The sequence below is a fragment of the Adiantum capillus-veneris genome, chromosome 17 (assembly GCF_014529385.1).
Source record: "Adiantum capillus-veneris isolate H3 chromosome 17, ASM1452938v2, whole genome shotgun sequence".
Lineage (NCBI taxonomy): Eukaryota > Viridiplantae > Streptophyta > Polypodiopsida > Polypodiales > Pteridaceae > Adiantum > Adiantum capillus-veneris.
The window spans coordinates 27,319,518-27,335,237 of NC_140947.1; the positions used below are offsets into that span (position 1 = coordinate 27,319,518).

Below are 15,720 nucleotides of genomic sequence, written 5' to 3' on the forward strand. Positions count from 1 at the left end.
CTGCTCATGCTTGGGAGAGACAATATGTCGCGAGGTTTAGCAAAGGCCTAACAATTGTACGAGAATGCCAAACCAAAGAAACAAGAAAGCGACAAGTTAGATGCTAATTTCCTTCGTATCCAGCCATGTAATTTGAAGAAACATCAAGCTAATGAGCTTGCTAAAAACTTAAATGGGTGGGTGAAGGTCATGATTGAAGGAATGACAAGCTCAACGATGAGGTTATCCAATCAGTCTTCATTTTTGGACAAGCAATAGAAAGCTCTCTCCAAGCAAAAAAGAATGTCTGATAACAAAGGATAAGTCGAAAAAACTGTAGCGTTCATCGTAGCCATTACTTGGAGCTAACAAAGGTGTCTCTCTATGTAAGGAGCACCTTATTATGAAAATAAATTTGGATCCTAGAATTGTTGCTAAAGCTGGTTATCAAAATTACTCCTTAGAACTGATGCAAGCTTGGGACTTTAATGGGGGTGTAGGATTACTTGGAGGCTCACAATTGCATGCATATCCTCGTGCTCAAACAAGAATGCCTGAAACTCTAGCAAGAAAGAGCTCAGAAGGAGCAATAACAAAAGGGTTAAGACTGATAAAGAACAAGACGACATGAACAAACTTGCATCAAGAATCACGTCACCTTCAACCAAACCTAATCAAATCAGCAACAGGTACGAATTCTGGCAACCTAAATTGCCACTCCCAGTAAATCCGGTGTGCCACAACCAAATCTTCTGTGCTGCCATGCTTTGATTGCATGGCTATCGCTGACAAATGCAACGAGTTGTTGCAGTTTCAGAGAGTTGCCAAGTGGAGGACCATGAATCTGTCAGCTGTTTGGTCTCGACACTCGCCTCTTTCCAACATAGTTTCTCTACAGAAGGAGATTACAAGCTCATAGATTACAAGGAAGACCGCAAGGATGCTGCAATTGTGTACCCACCATCTACAACAAATATGTTACCAGAAATGTACGATGACGCATCACTTGCGAGCAACAGTATCAAAGAAGTTATCTCTGGATTCACAGTACCCCATCTTTGCAAGGGCACAGCCTTCTCTGCAACTGCATTTATCCATGGCTTCCTAAAGAGCCCCTCGGTGATCTCCGACTTGAAAAGTCAACAGCAACGGCATTCACTCGAATATTGAACTTCCCGAGTTCTATAGCCATCACCTGTAATAGAACTATTACTACCATCTCAAAAAAAAAACGAAAAACATTATAGAGTAGTTATGGTTGTCTAAATTGAAGAGCACCTTTCTTCTGTAACATAATATGGGTACATAAACATCATTATACATGTTCCCCACGCCCATGTTCTCTCTCTCTCTCTCTCTCTCTCTCTCTCTCTCACACACACACACACACACACACACACACACACACACACACACACAAATATATCTTTGACAAACATTAACCAACACTGATGCATACAAACATACACATACATCTACTATATGGCATACCTTAACCAACACTCGTGCATACAAATATACACGTACATCTACTATTTACTATGTATGTGTATTTGTATGTCTATCGACGCCATCATCCTTCAGACCAAGAAAGCTTCAGCAGCACATAACCAAACCTTTGTAAGCTGATTTACAGCTGCTTTTGATGCCGCATATGCAGCATTTCCAACCAAGAGTCCCCGTTCCAGGCTTGTTGTGGATGATATGTTCACTATGGACCCAGCTACGTTCGCTGCTCGCATTCTCATCCCCACGGCCTTGCTCATCAACCACAATCCATGCAGATTTGTGGCAATCACTTTGCTCTACTCATTGTTATCAATATCAAGTGACATGTTAACACCACCTGGAGAATTAACGAGCTGTTAAGGCCAATATGTCAAGCTGCAACCAAAAGTTTCCTTACTAACAGCAGCTTGTTAGATAAGAGTGCACACAACAGAGATGGGAAGAGCAACATGATGCTGATGAAGACTCAAGATCATGATGAGTGCTGGATACATCGGTGAGTGCAGAAGTGCAAAGAAGTGACAAGCTCTATTGGTGTAAAGGACATGCACACTTACCCTAGACCATACTAACACGGAAACTCTGTTTTGGGGCTGTCACGTGACACAGCCCAACCCTATGTGCCGTGGACAAGCTACACCATAGCAGGGTTCCTGTCAGCCAAGTTAGTAAGATTAGCAGTGATCTGGCACTTTTGTGAGTCTATTCGTAGACCGTGCATGCCTAGTCACTTAGCATAGATGCATATCCTCCGGTTGCACATAGCATGATCATCGGAATTCCCATCAGAATCCAATAGCATCAGTTAAGGGAATTTTCCACTGCATTTAGCCTATTTTCCTATTTATTAGGATTTTCACTTATTATTTTTAAGTGACTTTCCAACAAAAGTAGGTAGGGCAATTTTGCTAAGTTTCTATATAAGCGAACCCAAGTTAGCACTAAATGGCAGAAGAGGCAGCAGGAGCTTCCCGCTCAACAGGCAACTTCTCAGCAGTACCCCCCCGCAGCACCATCGCCAGCAGATCCCGCTTCCATCCTTGGCGTTTTTACCAGATCCAGCCATCGCCATTGGAGTACCCTCTTCTGGCGTTAGCCCCTTACAAATCAGCCCATTCCCGATGTTTTTCCACGACAGAACCATACCCATCCCTAGCGTTTGAACCTCAGCATCAGCCCAGCCCCTTAGCGTTTTTGCTAAGGCTAGCACGGCTGAATTTCCCAGCCTTTTCAGCATTATGCTAACGCTAGCAGAATAGTAAGTCCAGCATACCAGCGTTTTTGTTTTCCAAGTACAGATCTGCCCAACGTTTTGGATCAGCAGCCCAACGTTTTTGACCTGCAATTTCAGCGGTAAGAAAACGCAGTTTTCAGCCTATGCACAGTAGCCGATCACCCCCCAAGGAGGTTGCAGATGGTTCCCCATTTTCAGCCCTAAAACAGTCCAAGAATTTCAGCCTAAAGAAGATCACAGATTCAGCCATCCAGTCGTCGTCGTCATCGGCATAGTCCCATGCATCAGTCCATTGCATTCGCAATGTACGCCTTTGTGCAATCAAAGTAGACCACTCTCGCCGACGAGAGTGGGGCCTTCGGAGGAGGGTTTTACAACCTCTCGGTGTCGTATCTCTTCTCTCTCCTTCTCTCAGTCTCATTCACTTGTACGCACAACATCCACTCACTTTGTTCGTGACCACAGCGCTCTACAAGACGGAAAGCTCTCTCTTTCCCTAAAGAACTAAAAGGAACCTTGAGCAATAAAGATCACTAATCTTGAGAAAATACAAAATTCATTCCGCTGCACCTTACATTGGTATCAGAGCTTTGGAAGTGTTCTGCATTACTCAAGGAAAGAACCACAAGAACCACAAGAATTTTTTTGCTTGTTGCGATCGCACGAACCCAAGTTTACTTGGGCATGGCGATTCCTAATCGTGTTTTGTTGAAGAGTGACAAGAATCCCAAGAACGAAGGGCTTGTCCAGCCTCCCCTTGTGTCTCTTTTCACTCATTGAGAGCGGACCGTGCACTTAGCGGCCGGCCAATCGACGTGAGGTGGGAAAAAGCAACCTTGGTGTGAGCGCAAGGCCGCCAATGGGTGCGCCCGCAGAAAAGGGTAGAACTCGGGTGAAGAGAAGATCCTTCTCAATGCGATTTGCAAGCAAAAGAAACCTCAAGAACCCCAAGAACCCAAGACCCTCAAGAACCCTAGATTCTCACGAATCAAGGACCTCAAGAACCTCAAGACCCTCAAGAACCCAAGATTATAGTGCATGGTCGTCACCCGAAGCGGAATGGATACTTCGCATACAGGTGATGAGCATGAGAGAGGCGGCGAAGATTTTTCCCCACCAGGAGACTTTTTCGACCCTCCCCCTTCGCCATCTACGCCACGAGTTGCACTCACTCCTATGGAGATGATGGTCAAGTCGATGTTGGACATGATGGCACAACAACAAGAAACGAATTGAGTTGCATTGGCACAACTCGCAAGCAAAGCAGAAGCACAAGAAGCCGAGGACCGCGAGCACGATGAAAATCGCCTTGCTCAAGAATGTGAGCGCATTGCTCTTGCCGCAAAACAAGAAGAAAATCGACTTGCTTTCGAACGCGAGCGCGATGAATGAGAGGCTAAAAGAGAGATTCGTCATCAAGGTTTATTTCCCACATTCTAGCCTCGAAGACCGAACCACCCAAGGATCGTGGAAGTTCATCAAGTGGCGCAAGCCACGATGCAGATTCCAACCATCCAGTCACAAAAAAGTTGACTTTCAGTAAGTATGACGGTAAGATGGATGCTACAGTTATTCATTCTTGGTTGCATCAATTTAATGCTTATTTTGCGACAACTAAGAAGACAAGAAATAGCAAAGTTTTGACGGCAGCTATGTATTTTGCCGGTGATGCCATCAATTGGTACTACGCATGGCAAGAGGCACAGCTAGCCGCGCACCTAGAGGCAGCCGACGATTTCACGTCCCTCTCTTTTAGTTGGGCTGATTTCCAAGACAAGCTCAAGGCGCGGTTTATGCCACCTCAGTGCCTTGCACGATTGAAGGACGATTGGCGAGCTCTCAAGCAAAATGGTATGCCGGTCGTGTCTTTTTCTAATCGTGTTTTGCAGCTAGGTACCCAATTGCGCATGTCGGATGATGAGCGCAAAGAGGCTTTTCTCTTTGGATTGGACGAGTATATCAAGTACGATGTGGAGGTATTCGATCCAATCGATCTCAACAAGGCAGTAGCGATTGCTTTCGCACAGGAGATGAAGCACAACAAGGGAAAGCCTAAGGAGAACAAGATGTCCACAAGTACCTCGCAGACTTCTCAGAACCCCCAGAACGGTAAGAACGGTAAGAATGATAACTCTTCTAACCAATCTACCAACAGTATCTCATCAAAGAATTCTTCCAAATTATCTAAGGGAAAGGCTAACGCAATTGCTAAACCTAAGCTTACTCCATATGAAAAGGTAGCACAAGGAATTGTAGGAGGTTACATCACTTCAGAACAAAGCACTTATTCTAAAGAAGGTCGTTGTTTTCATTGTCACATTAAGGGTCACATAAAACGAACATGTCCTAAGCTTGAATCGAATGAATATAAAGAACCCATAGCACCCACTACATCTGTCAATGCAATGAATGATAACAGGATTGTGCCCAAAGTTTCTCGGGACCTTCCCATTGATGATTCTCTCATTAAATGTTATGGTCGTACGTCGGGGCACCGTTTTGTCATATTGTTTGACCCAGGTAGTATGCATAATGTGATCAGTCCCTCTCTTGTTGAGAGAGTCTACCTCGAAGTTAGTCCGAGATCTCCTATCGAGATCTCTGGCTTTCATCCTGGTATGGACGCTCTCATCACGAAGGAGTGCCTTGATGTGTTGTTTGCAATTCAACAGACTGCCTTCACTAGAAGATTTGTTGTTTCTCCTCTCTCAGGATGTGATATGATTTTAGGCATGAAATGGTTCCGTGAAATAAACCCTCTCGTTGATTGGGAGGCTAGCACTTTAACTCTCAATGCCAAAAGTGATTCTCCTACTGTCTTTCATGGAGTGGATACTTCTCCTTCTCCATCTCTAATTGCTAATATGCAGGACAAGATTGAAAGGATTTGGGATAAGGAGATTCTCTCAATCTCTCTTTCTCCACAGCATGACACACAGGATTTGCATGATTGTGTGAAGCATGATGATGATTTGATTGACCATGATTTGCATGATGATTTGGATGAAAAAGACAAGCATGATGAATTGCATGAAGAAGATGTGATTGTTCACAAGGATGATGTGTTAGTAGATGCTTTTTCTAGCGAAGCTAACCTCATTGTAGATTCGATCAATCACCACGAATCGATCTTGGCTTCCGAGTCCAGGTCCACAGATCTCCCACCAGAAGATTCGATAGATCCCAAAGAACCGATCTTGGCTCTTGAGCCTTGGTCCAAAGAACCATCACAGGAAGTATTATGTGTTAGCATGATTGATACGCACGCATTGTTTGAATGTTTCATTCTTGAAGGTTTCCTGTATTTTAGTCAGCATCGTTATGTGATCCCTTTTCCTAGGCATGACATATTGCATGTTGAGCACGTTTCTCTCATGGATGAGCACGAATGTATGCGGATTGTTCATGAAAAGCTGAAAAGTTTGTATGTAAGGAAGTCGCATTCCACGTCTCTTCCTTGGCATGACACAGTTTACGAAAGAGCACATGATAGTATGAGCACCAAGCATGGGCATTTCCATTGGGATTTGCCACAGTTGATTGACTTCGATCAAACAGAAAAGATTCGACCTCATTGTTTGCATGTGTTTGATGAACGGGTTGTCACTCCGTCTCTATGTTCGACTATATTGCAGACACAGTCTTTAGAGAAGACAATATTTTTTTCCTTCACTTTACATGGAATGGGTATGTTCATGGTTTTGTGTTGGAGATGGTTTCAGGAATTTTCAACTATGGAGATTCTTGAAGACGAAAGAAGCAGATCTCTAGACGAAGTTGAAGCAAGAAAGACGATTCAGAAGACTTTGTGTCGCTTTCGGCGCGGCCCAAAGAAGCAAGCATTACAGACCTTTATGAAGTTCAAGTACCGCTCGACCCACACAGCAGAGTGGACCGGCGAAGAGTCCCTTCCAGGATTCCGGATGCTGTTGGCGATCTCCCTCGACGCCATACAGTTCGGTACCAGTACCTCACTTTGAAAAGGAGGGGATGTCACGTGACACATCCCAACCCTATGTGTCCGTGGACAAGCTACACCATAGCAAGGTTCCCGTCAGCCAAGTCAGTAAGATTAGCAGTGATCTGACACTTTTGTGAGTCTATTCGTAGACCGTGCATGCCCAGTCACTTAGCATAGATGCATATCCTCCGGTTGCACACAGCATGATCATCGGAATTCCCATCAGAATCCATTAGCATCAGTTAAGGGAATTTTCCAGTGCATTTAGACTATTTTCCTATTTATTAGGATTTTCACTTATTATTTTTAAGTGACTTTCCAACAAAAGTAGGTAGGACAATTTTGCTAAGTTTCTATATAAGCGAACCCAAGTTAGCACTAAATGGCAGAAGAGGCAGCAGGAGCTTCCCGCTCAACAGGCAACTTCTCAGCAGTACCCCCCCGCAACACCATCGCCAACAGATCCCGCTTCTATCCTTGGCGTTTGTACCAGATCCAGCCATCGCCATTGGAGTACCCTCTTCTGGCGTTAGCCCTTTACAGATCAGCCCATTCCCGGTGTTTTCCCGCGACAGAACCATACCCATCCCTAGCGTTTGAACCTCAGCATCAGCCCAGCCCCTTAGCGTTTTTGCTAAGGCCAGCACGGCTGAATTTCCCAGCGTTTTCAGCATTATGCTAACGCTAGCAGAACAATAAGTCCAGCATACCAGCGTTTTTGTTTTTCAAGTACAGATCTGCCCAGCGTTTTGGATCAGCAGCCCAGCTTTTTTGACCTGCAATTTCAGCGGTAAGAAAATGTAGTTTTCATCCTATGCACAGTAGCCGATCACCCCCCAAGGAGGTTGCAGATGGTTCCCCATTTTGAGCCATAAAACCCAGCCTAAAACAGTCATTTTCAGCCCTAAAACAGTCCAAGAATTTCAGCCTAAAGAAGATCACAGATTCAGCCATCCAGTCGTCGTTGTCATCGCCGTCGTCGTCATCGGCATAGTCCCATTGCATCAGTCCATTGCATTCGCATTGTACGCCTTTGTGCAATCAAAGTAGACCACTCTCGCCGACGAGAGTGGGGCCTTCGGAGGAGGGTTTTACAACCTCTCGGTGTCGTATCTCTTCTCTCTCCTTCTCTCAGTCTCATTCACTTGCACGCACAACATCCACTCACTTTGTTCGTGACCACATCACTCTACAAGACGGAAAGCTCTCTCTTTCCCTAAAGAACTAAAAGGAACCTTGAGCAATAAAGATCACTAATCTTGAAAAAATACAACATTCATTCCGCTGCACCTTACAGGGGCCTATCGCATCGAAAACTCCGTTTCCAAAGTCACCCATTTCTCTTTTACTCTGCACCGTTTCTTAATGAAGTTCTGAAGGCTGCATACAAAATATAACTATAAGAAGCTGTTTTGGTCCATTGCAAAGAGCAAGCCGTTTCCATCTTGAATGGCCTTGCCGGTCTCGTTTCTATTTCCCGTTCCTTGTAACTGTCCTAGACGTTAGGAAGTCCCAAAGGTTTCCAAAAAGACAATGTCACCTCTGACCAAGAAACGCACAGGTCCAAAATTTAGGTAACATGGAAGACACTGTGGCAAAAGCCAGAACATCTCATCTGATTAATAGAGGGAATCATACCAAAAAGAAAGGGAAATATTTGGAGAGAGGTTCCTTGAAGAAGAAACGTCGCTTTTGAGAGAGAGAAACAAAGTTCTAGCCAAGACCTTTCGACAAGTTGAAGTTCATCATTTATAGCACGTTTTATGTACTCAGTGCAAGTTTAACGCTGAATTGATAAATTCACCTTCTCTACAAAATTTTAGGAAGAACAACGGTCTCAATGTGACCATTCTCCTTGATAACGGAAGCTCGCATGATTTTGCAGGTACAAAATTGGGTCCGATGCTGCATTAGAAATGTGAGAGTGACAATGTATGATGCTAAGATGGTTCATGTCTTCAATTAGTATGGAGTAAAGATGACAGCAGAGAGGAAAATGGATGTGCGCGACCAAATGAACCAAATGCTTCTACAACTAGTTAACTTCATCTAGGACGGTAGCAAGCAAGCATTCAGCTACTGATTTAGCACATGCATGCTGCCTATATTTGAGCCTAGCTCCCTGATTGTTGTTGACTAAGAAAAACTCAAAGAAGAGGACAGCCATCAGTGCAGTCATTGCATAGGTAGTGAAGAAGGGTACATGTTTTGCTTACAGGCAGAGGAAGCATAAATGAGTCACTCCCAAAGTTTCAAGACACAGATCCCAAAGTGACGACGTGGCATGATTGTAGCTGACTAGTTAAGAGTTGAGGACCCGACGGACCCAAATCTGAGTGAGTCCAATTGTGTGTGAAACCCTGAGCTCGATCAATGTTTTCAAACATTGAAGCAACTCGTTACATTTGCACCGATGTTGTAGATAGTGGATCCAAACAAACCCTTTGGGGTGGAAAAGGATGCCAACGATTATGCCATGGGTGTTGTTCTCTATCAAGATGGCTGAACAGTAGCGTTTGAAAGTCATAAGCTCACCGACATGCAAAATTGTTACTCCACACAAGAGAAGGAACTGTTGGCAGTCATTCATGCTTTGAAAATTTCACGTCATTACCCCCGCTTTGTGGCATTGGACTGACCACCATTCATTGAAATATATATGTGACCTTTGATGTCGCAAGGCGAGGTGGGTTGAACTCATGCAAGGGTTCGACTTTGAGATACGCTACCATAACGGTGCTACCAATGTGGTGGCCGATGCCCTTATTAGGATCTAGGAGGTGAATATTCTTTTGTTCACCGAAATCTCGATTGATTTCTCTCTCTCTCAAAGTGTGTTGCCTGACAGATCCTCACTTTAATGCGATTTGGCGATGAGTCCAAGATGAATTACATAGCCCGTGGAGCAATGGCGGTCCAGACGTCCGTCGGCTGGCTACGGAGAAAAAGGTAACGGAAATTTAAACTTTACACTTCCACAAATCTTTACTTCTTTCCTTGCTTGAATGTGTGCTACTGAGCACGAATGATGGTTCCTTTTAGAGAGAGAGAGAGAGAGAGAGAGAGAGAGAGAGAAGGACAATGACACACGATGGGGTTCCAACCAACCCTCTCAAGGGCCCCCCACAACGTTGCCAATGTGGTATTTCCTTTTGATTGCGTAAATGGAATGTACACACATGCTATACCTCAAGTGCAGACTCTACTTACTTGAATGGGGAATGTCGCTGTGATAACACTTCAAAATAAAGCACCTCCAGGACTGATTTGATGCACCTTTGGATACGTCTCCATGAAGGGTTGCTGATGGCCACCAAGGGGTAGATCTGGGACTGATTTCCGCTCCCGATGTGAGAGGAATGAAGGGATAAAGGCTGGATGCAAAACTGCAGTAGATCGGACGTGTTAAGCAGGGCTGAATACGCCGCTGATGATGGTGCAGATGATGGACAACCATGGAAACACTCGATGTGGGCAAGGAATGGCCGAGAAGAGGCTCAATGGGCTACCGAAGGTCTAGGACGCAATAGGGAGACTAGTATTAGCGGATCCAACACATTTCTAGCGAGGGAAGAGGAGAAAGACTGAAAACGTTGGGCTGCTGGGCTGATCCGGCTCATGCTCGCGATCATGCAAACACGCAAAGGCTGTAGTTGCAGAAAACATGAAATGTAGAAGGAAAATTTCATTCAATGTCAAAATTTTCAAACAAAGCATGCCTAAAAATGGGACGCAAACTTTCAATCAAGATCCGACATAATTGATTTAGGTAGACCACATGATGAATACCAATGCTTTATGAACAATCGTGCAACATTTGTGCAGTAGAATGTGCTTATAAGGAATTAACATGCAAAATTCGTTGTATGTATCAACGATGGTTAGACATTTCATATTCCGTCCAAATGAGAAAGGAGGTAAATTAGTTACAAAATCCATACTTATGTCCTCAAACGGTCCTTTAGGAATAGCCAACAACATAAGTAGCCCTTGTTGATTACCACGAGGGACTTTAACTTTTTGATATATAGCAGATTTAGAAACATAATTGTACACATCCTTACCCATCTTCAGCTAATAGAAATATCGTTCTATCTTTTATAATGTACCAACATTTCTACCTCTGTGAAAGTGGGTACCCCGCTTAAATTCTCTTTGTCGTTTCATGTGCGAACCTATCTGGAATGGCAGTCAAAGATTACCAACTCAGTACTAGGCTTGTTAAGATGTTACATCTCTAAAAATGCGTCTCAGTGGAAGAAGCATTTGCTGTTCGCGGAGTTTGCTTATAACAATACTTTTCCTACATCGATAGGAAAGGGACCATTTGCGATAGTCGAGGCTGACCATTTTGTAGAGTATCTACTCACCGCTTTTGCCAATGTTAAAGAGGCTTTGCAAAAATCTCAAGAATAGCATACGAAAACACTAGACAAGCATCAATGTGACTTGCAGTTAACGGAAGGTGATTGGATCCTTATTAAGTTTGAGAAGACATGCTTGAGAAAGATGAAGGGTAAGGAGAAGCTTTATCAAAAGCTAAGTATGCAATACTATGCGCCCTTCTAAGTCCCTGAAAAGTCAATGAGGTATCCTCTAAACTGAAGTTGCGAGGATTCACAATGCATTCCATGTAACTCTACTACGACCATTCAAGGGCAAGGTGCCGGAGGGCAGGGAGTCAAAGAAGCAACATGAGGTAGAAGAAACCGAGGAGATTCTTGTACCTGAGCACATCCTAGCGCACAAGGAAAGGAAAGTGTTCAGAAATACTTATCAAGTTCAAGAACTACCCTGCTCTTGATGCGAAGTGAATAGAGGAGTAGATACTCCTCAGTTTTCACAGCTTTACCTTGTAGCTTTTGGTCCAGCTAACTATTCCAAAAGTGCACGCCAATTTGGTGATCGAGTTTGGTGCAATGCGTGATACACGAGAGGAGCCACTCCACTTGTTTATCACATATTCATGAAAAATTGAGATAGAGACAAAAAAATTGTCTCTAATACTTTGGGGGGTGCTAACCTACTGCTCTGCCTGATGATACGTACATAGATTGTTTACCATGATATTTTGATGTTATGGTTGGAATTCCAAGAAAGTGATTTAATTGTTAGAACAAACGTATTGGCAAATACTACTCAATTGTTAGAGCTTTACCTTGAAGCTTTTGGTCTACCTTATTCCAAAAGTGCACGCCAATTTAGCGGAAAAGAACAAACTAATCAGACTTTTAGCACTTCAATAACAACTGCACTGAAAGAGATAGACAACACGAGACGGAGAGTGGCAGAATTCCACTCCAAGAGAGCATTGGCCCCAAACCTTGGCGCCCCTTTCGGGATTTCTTTATATTGCTTGAACTCGGTACAATGCCGATACTCCACCCTCTGCACCTTCGTACTGAAGCGTGCCAGAGAATGAGCCCTTTGCACATATTTAAAGGCCCTTGGCCCATGAAAAACAGTTATAAACGACCCAAAATATCAAGAGTTCCGATCTTGAATGAGACTCCTTATTGAATGAGATACTTTTGGAAAACCAACGACCTAGGATATCAAGAATTCCAATCTGGAATGAGACTCCTTATTGGATGAGATTCTTCTGGGAAGCCAACCACCTAGGAAATCAAGAGCTCCGATTTAGAATGAGAAATTTTTTTTGAGCTTACTTGAGTTATTTTGCAGATATGGTGTAACCGCAGACGATTACTTTCTTTCAAGAAGGGGAGATGCCACTATCTACTGACGTGTCAAGCCACTGAAGAACGGAGCCAACTTGCAGAACCCGATCGACGGCCTAAACTCTCTAGAAGAAGCTTGCAAAGTCTTGTCGAGTGACCTATTTTTAGAGAGGAGTTCCCACCAACTTATGGGACCCTGTCCGATGGGGCCTAAGTGACCTAAAGAAATTAACATCGGCAACACACAAAAGAATTGCATTCCCAGCTGATGACGTGGCACTGTTGTACAGATTTTTGAATTTTGTGCTGACTCTTGGGGTGGAATTCCGTCACTCCTCGTCTCGTGTTGTTGTCTATCTCTTTCAGTTCAATTGTTATTGAAGTGCTAAAAGTCTAATCAGTAGTCCGTTCTTTTCCGTTGGCACATGGTGCCCGTCTCATGACACTATTCATCCATAGGGCTGACAATGGTGATGAATTTGGTGCAACCCGACATCCATTACAAGTTGGTGAGACCTATGTGATGCCTAAATGATTCATTGAAATCACAATGAGGTCTCGACGGGGACAAGGATGTGAATGTGATTGTTGATTGTAGATTCTGCGAGTGCATGAATGCTATCATTTTGTACTATCTTGTTAGTGACGGTCAATTGCATGACTTCACGGAGTCAATATCTACTGAATTTTCGTTTGCTGTCTGTTTTGCAAGCATAATCAAGAGCCGTAGGGGGTAATATGTCAAAGTGATGATGTGGCAATCGACAAGAAAAGCAGAGTTAGATCGAGCTAAACCGTAGCAGTTGCTTTTGAATCTATGTATGCCTTTAGAAAGGATATCTTAGGAGCACTCTGCAGATCAATGCATGGTGGCACATTGCAGAGCGACTTCCCGATAATTGTATCTACTCAAAGATCAATAATAAAGAAATACTTCAAAGGGTGCCTACCTTAGGGACCACACATATGAGTGAGGAGCTTCCCTCCCTTGTGTCTGTCTACAATTTTCAATTATCGCTATTCAGTTCTATACTTGGTGTTTCAGTTCAAGCGTGGTGTGTAGTCTGCTTCACCAGCTTGTCTCAGTGACTCGCCAGTTACAAAACACCGTTTGGTTTATGTCCACTAGATCTCAAATTACTCAGTTGAAGCTCACTATTTATCACACAATTCATATATAGATTGTAAGTTTATGTCTAAAGTGTTTGATAAACATCATCTTTTGTGATTTCTCAATAGGACGATCCAGCTACCCCTCTCCTTGATCCATTTTGAAACGGGTTCAAAGGTTCCAGGACGTTTTGGTCCATATATGAAATGCCATCTAAGAGGTTTCATAAAAAACTACAAGATATATACATGAGCAATTTTAGAAAATGTGAGGTTTCAAAAGTGTTTTCCCAAGATCTTTTGCGGAAGAAACAGATTTCTTGGCGATTGTACATGCAAACAAGGACAAATGTATTGCCAAACACACGGTATCCTTTCCACCTCGGACATAAATCCCCCTCTTAAAAGCATAGGTGATAAAGAAGACCAAAGATCTAGAGGACTCCAATCGCCCTATTTTCTTCAAAAGCAAGCTAGTAACAAGCTACAGCAGAAGGTCAAGCTTGCAGTATTCAAAATAAACAATCCTGACTGTCAATGGCTTTGAAGAAGTACACACAAAAACTGATCATTATTTGCCAGGATTTGCGCGCCTACATCAGCTCTGCAAACTAGAAGTTTAACGCCTATACTCTGTGCTGGGCCAAATTTTCATGAATACCTAGGAGTAGAAAGAAGTGTGGGAGGTCGATTGCACCTGCAATTTGAGCAAACACGTCCCATCTCCATGCTGACATAATTTGGCATTCCATTGGTGTATATACGAAGATGCAAAAACACGCTCATGCACCATACAAGTAAATGTATGCATTCCTTCTGCACATGAAGAATAATAACACATTGTATTCACAGGCGATGGAAACATCAGGTGCATACCTCGGAAGCCAGCATTGTTGATAAGGATATCAATTCTTCCAAAAGCTTGCCATGCTTTCTCCACAGCAGCATCGATTTCCACTTCACTGGCGCAAACGTCAAGCTGGAGAAGAACATGCTGAAGAGGAGGTTGGAGGGGAGTGATGTCATCACGCGATTATACGGCAGCCCCGTTGAGCTAGCGCAAGGCAAAATTCTCGCCCTAGACCAGATGATGCCCCCGTGACGAGGACCACCTTCTGCTGCAGGTCCCGCAGCTCTTCATCACCTGCCGTCTCGTTTTCGACGTTGTGAGGAGCGCCAGCTAACCGCCAGTTCCAAATACGTCGGCCACGGTACAACAGCTGGCGCATTTGGTGTTTGAGCTCCTTGACTCAAGGGACTCAAATTCACTCTATAACTAGAGTGCTACGTTAGCGTGCGTAATTGGAAGTGGATAACAAACTGGTATAACGGTGCAGGCCGACAAGGCGATTGCGATTAGAGAGACCTTCCCTTCGGTGCTTGAGTGATTAGGGATTTGGTACCTGGATGCTTATGGAAACGAATGGAGAGCAAGGGCACCATTGTAATTACTATTTTGTTCGCATGGAAGCATTGAAGAAGAGTATACACTAGTAAAAATAACACAGAAGTGAAAGCTGAGAGGGAGAGGGAGAGGGAGTGTGTGAGTGCGGTTATTTTAATGTCGACAAATCTTGTGAGCGTTAGTGAGCAGAAGTCACTCATATATACAGGAATGTATATACTATTTTTTTCTCATGCAAGCACTCAACAAGAGTATACATCCGTAAAGAAGATTGTAGATATGAAAGGGGAGAGAGAGAGAGAGAGAGAGAGAGAGAGAGAGAGAGAGAGAGAGAGAGGCACGGCTTTTTTTATTAAAAAAAGAGAGAGAGAGAGAGGGAGAGCTTATTAATTATTTTGCACAGATCTTGTTACGCTGGGTGAGTGTAAGTAACTGGAACGGTTTGATGCAAACAGTGTGGCAAAAAGTGCATGAATTAAGAACGGAACTAAGCAAACGAGAGTTGGCAAGACTTTGAATGTAGCATTCAATGACTTCTTCACAATGAAACGGACAGAGCCTCTGTGGAGAAGAGGAGGAGGACTAGGTAACAACACATATTAGTGGGAGATTTTGGTGCAGGAAGTAAGGGCTATTTTGGTAAAATGCTCTTCAAAGTTGCGCGTGTGGCTAACTGGCTGGCCAAAAAATAGCGCGAAACGAATTGTTTAGCTGACTGGAGGTGGTTGGGGACCACGTTATAGTAATTCAATTCTATAGTCTCAAGTAGGCCGAGGACGTCCGCAATCTGCACGAACAGCATACAATGGTGTTTTGTGGAGCAACCAGCTAGCACGGCGAT

The 15,720-nt window shown here is 43.7% G+C and overlaps 1 pseudogene across 1 annotated transcript; it reads right to left on the minus strand.

The window, feature by feature from the left end:
• Positions 1-302: 302 nt before the first annotated feature.
• Positions 303-14,761, minus strand: LOC147436967 (uncharacterized; annotated as a pseudogene). The gene is made up of 3 exons (XR_015184790.1): positions 14,351-14,761; positions 1,596-1,825; positions 303-1,174 (listed from the first exon to the last, which is right to left on the minus strand). The product of XR_015184790.1 is annotated as an uncharacterized LOC147436967 (transcript).
• Between the last annotated feature and the right edge of the window lie 959 nt (positions 14,762-15,720).